Raw genomic sequence first — 4,687 nt, 5'->3', positions numbered from 1 at the left:
GAGGGCCATCAACAACTCCAAAAAGAGGAAGATCTAGCAAGCCCTGTTAGTCTCACAAGTCCAAACAGTTGACACTCAGCCCAGACCCATCATTGGCTTCACCAAGCAAGATGTAGAAGGCGTCGATTTTCTACACGACGATGTACTAATAGTATCTGTCTAACTAGCTTATGCTATAGTCAACAGAATAATGGTCAACAATGGAAGTGCAGTCAATTTACTTCAACTCTCAATCGTTCAGAAGATGGGTCTGGAAAGCACAATCATACGTCAAATAGAGGTACTCACCGAATTCAATGGGTATACCTCGACTGTCATCGGCCATATCATACTTGACGTAAAAACACCACCAGTTGTCTCAAAGCAGACGTTCACGATCGTAAGTGACCTATCTCCCTACAATAGGATTCTTGGGAGACCTTGGTTGATCAAGATGGATGCCGTCACTTCCGTCAAGTATCAAAAGACCTGATTCTGCATCCCAGGAAGAGGAGTCGGAGTTTGACTAGGTTACATCTTGATGATGCACTGTGCAAGTATTGAAGGAGTAAAAAAAGAGAACCTTTACCCCCATAGAGGCTACAGAGGTCCAAAGGGAGGAAGAAGCTACCAAATAACAATTACAGCAAGCGGGTCAAAAAAATGGCTCCCAAGCAGACGAGATAGGATGGAAACCTAATAAGGTCAACGAAGACATCATTCTTGATCCATAGCAGTCGAAAAAGACGGCTAGAATCAGCTCACGTTTAAGCCCAGCCGAGAAGGAAGAATTCACGGCTTTCCTTGGGGAAAATCGAGACGTCTTTGCATAGTCACCTTTTGACATGCCCCGCATCGATCCCGAGATAGCTTGCCACAAGCTGAACGTTGACCTCGCTGCCAAACCGGTGATCCAAAAGAGAAGACATTTCACACCCGAGCGAGTAACGATCATCAATGTGGAAATTAACAAGCTACTGGAGGCCAGATTCATAGAAGATGTAGCACACTTAGCATGGTTTTCCAACGTCGTGCTAGTCGTGAAGAAAAAGAATGCAAATTGAGGGTTTGCGTAGACTACACCGAACTCAACAAAGCATGCCAAATGATCCTTATCCACTTCTCCAGATCCATCTATTGGTATATTCAACTTCTGGGAACCAGCTGCTCAGCTTCTTGGACGCATACTCCGGCTACAACTAAATAGCCATGTACTAGCCCGACAAGGAGAAAATCGCGTTCGTGATCGAGAAAGGCACCTATTGTTACAAGGTCATGCCTTTTGGCCTCAAGAACGTGGAAGCTACTTACCAAAGGTTAGTAAACATGATGTTCAAAAAGCAAATTGGGGTAACCATAGAGGTCTACGTTGACGACATCATGGTAAGGGGCAATTAGTGGTCAAACCATATCCGCAATCTAGCAGAAACTTTCAGCATCCTTAGAAAAGTACAAGATGAAGCTCAACCTCACCAAATGCACATTTGGAGTATCTTCAGACAGATTCTTAGGGTACATAGTAACCCAACAAGGAATCAAAGCACATCCCAAGAAAATCCGAGTGATCCTAGAGATGAAATCTCCCACTACCTTGAAAGAGATCTAAAGCTTGACCAGATAAGCAGCCACCCTCAACCACTTTCTCTCATGGTCCACCGATCGATGCAAGCTCTTTTCCAAGGCCATTAAGAGAGCACAACGAGACAAATGGGATGAAGAGTGCGAAAGAGCTTTCCAAGACTAGAAGAAGCATCTCACATCACCTCCCTTATTATCCAAGCCAGAAGTAGCGAATGACTTATGCCTCTATTTGGCAGTCTCAGAAGTAGCAGTGAGCTTTGCCCTCATACAAGAAGAGTTGGAGGCCCAACTACCAGTATTCTACACTTCTAATGCTTTTCTCAATAAGGAAACTAAATACCCGAGGATCGAAAAATTAATTTTGGCGCTAGTTATTGCGGCTCGGAAGCTCAAACCATACTTTCAAGCTCATACAGTCATCGTCATGACTTAATATCCTCTACGATCAATCCTACATGGTCCGGACGCTTCTCAACGAGTGATGAAGTGGATGTTGGAACTTGGCCAATACGGTTTAGTTTTTCAACCCCACACGGTGATAAAGGCCCAAGCCTTGGCAGACTTTATAGCAAAATTCATGCCTAGCCTAGGCGACACAATAGAGCCACCCAACAATGCCCCAAAAGCAGCCGAGCACACTTTAGCACCGTTTGCTATTCCGAACGGAGACTTTTAGCATTTGCATGTCGACAGTGCATCCAACTACAAAGGCTCGGGAGCAGGCGTGGTCCTTGTCACCCCAGACAGTTTAATGCTCGAGCAGGCGATCACTCTAGGTTTCAAAGCAACCAACAATAAAGCAGAGTACGAGGCCCTACTAGTAGGCATTCGAATGGCAAAAAACTTGGCGGTGAAGAAGCTCACAATTCATTCCCATTCCCAGCTAATCACCAACTAGACTATTAGGGAGTACACAGCAAAACATCCAAGGATGAAGCAATACCTAGAGAAGGTACGTAAGCAGCTTGAGACATTTCAGACTTACACTCTCACTCAAGTTCTGCGGGCAGACAATGCCCATGCGAACACACTAGCTGGCCTTAGCTCCGCCCTCGACCACCAACTAAAACGCTCAATCCTGGTGGAATATTTAGACAAGCCAAGCATAGAGGCAAAGCCGGCAACCGAAGTGTCATAGGTTAGTACAACTCCAAACAGGCAAAGTTCTATTATAGATTATTCGGTCAATGGAACACTCCCCACAGAAAGGTTGGAGTCTAAAAAGTTCTAAATAAAGGCAACATAATACTACATGTGGAATGACATTTTATCCGAAGGTCCTACACCAGACCACATCTCCGCTGCCTAGCGTATCCCGATGACTTGAAGGTTCTAAACTTAATCCACGAAGATGTTTATGGAAACCACTCCGGAGGCCGATCCTTAGCACATAAGGCTTTTAACGTATGCTACTACTGGCCTACCATGCATCAAGATGCAAAAGAGTTAGTACAAAAGTGCGACTGCTGCTAACGCTATAAGTTAGTACCAGCACTGCCTGTCAACGAACTACACTCGCAGACGAATCCTTAGATGTTCATGCAATGGGCAATTGACCTGGTAGGACCTATGCCGCCCACTACTGGGGGCAGAGGCATGATGATCGTGGCAACCAATTACTTCACCAAATAGGTAGAAACAGAGCCCATGATGACCACGACTTAGACGGACATAAAACGCTTCATATGAAAGAACATTATTTGCCGATTTTGCATCCCTCAGTCCATCGTCATTAATAACGGCTCGCAATTTGTGGACAAAGATTTGGCGAAGTTCTTCCAAAAGTATGGCATCAAGTAACACATGTCTACGCCGAGATATCCTCAAAGCAATGGGCAGGCTGAAGTATCCAACAAGACGATCCTTGACTGCCTCAAGAAATCCCTCACCGACAAGAAAGGAAAATGGCCAAACGAACTCCCTGGATGTCTATGGACGTATCGCACCTCCAAAAAACGAGCAACCGGTGAGACTCATTTAACTTTAGCATTTGGTTTGGAAGCCATCATTCATCCCAACATTATTGTGCCAAGCATTAACACTCTACTGCCAAACATTAAGCAGAACAGTAAGGAGACGGCCACAAACTTAGATTTGGTAGAGGAAAAGCATAAGCAAACCATCACCTGCATTACAGCTTATCGGCAGCAGCTCATCTCTAGCTATAATAAAAGGGCCAAGATCTAGCAGTTCCAACCTAAAGATCTAGTCCTAAGAAAACCTTTATCATTGCCTGCAGAGAAAGCTCTAAAAAGATAGATCCCATCTGGGAAGGTTCGTACAAGATCAGCAGAGTAGGCGACAAGGGTAGCTACACCACTGCCACCATAAATGACAAAGAGATTGAAAAATAGTGGAACACGTACAATCTGAGGAAGTACCATGCGTAACCTCCCACTACATCAAAGCCCGAAGACTCAAGCAACTCGATAGGCACCATCTCGCAAGCCGATGACTATCCAATTGTTATGCAGTTCCTACCTTACATTTAAGTTCTCGTTCGTTTCACTCGTTTTTCAATGAGGAATTCAGAAGTAATCTATAACTTGGCTTGGCTGCATGCTTACAACAACTGATCACTCTTGCATTTCAAAAGAAAACTGCGCCCTTCTTAGGGACTCATCGCAGGAATTGCACCCCCCGAGGAACCAACCATGCTCTTCAGTGCGAGAGGGTAAATTAATTCCCCGACATCCACATGGGTTTACTCTCCAAAGCAGGAGGATAAACTATACACTTCGAATATCCAAACGTGGATGAGCTAGGTTGCCATTGTATAACTAGATGCACAATGACTAGCGCCGGGATTCTTAGAAGTAGCTACAATGATGGCTTGCGTTGGGATTCCTCGAAGTAGCTACAATGGTCTTTTTCAAGACTTAGCTAATTGAAGGATTTTTGGTCTTTTGGCTTAATCTGCGGGGAATCAGGCCCTAGAGACGGAGGGGGCACATTATGCAGTACGCTCTATGGACAGTTATCCTGGAAACCTAAAGCTATTACCGAGTGCACTAAAGTAGCCTACAGTTTTCAAAAGACTGTTGTCGTGCTAGACTTATACAACTGCACATTCTTGTGAAAGGTTAAACAAACTAGCGTGCATATACGAAGCCTTATCCACTGCCAA

This window comes from Malus sylvestris, chromosome 3 (assembly GCF_916048215.2).
Source record: "Malus sylvestris chromosome 3, drMalSylv7.2, whole genome shotgun sequence".
NCBI classification, from domain to species: domain Eukaryota; kingdom Viridiplantae; phylum Streptophyta; class Magnoliopsida; order Rosales; family Rosaceae; genus Malus; species Malus sylvestris.
This window is presented reverse-complemented; position numbering follows the sequence as displayed.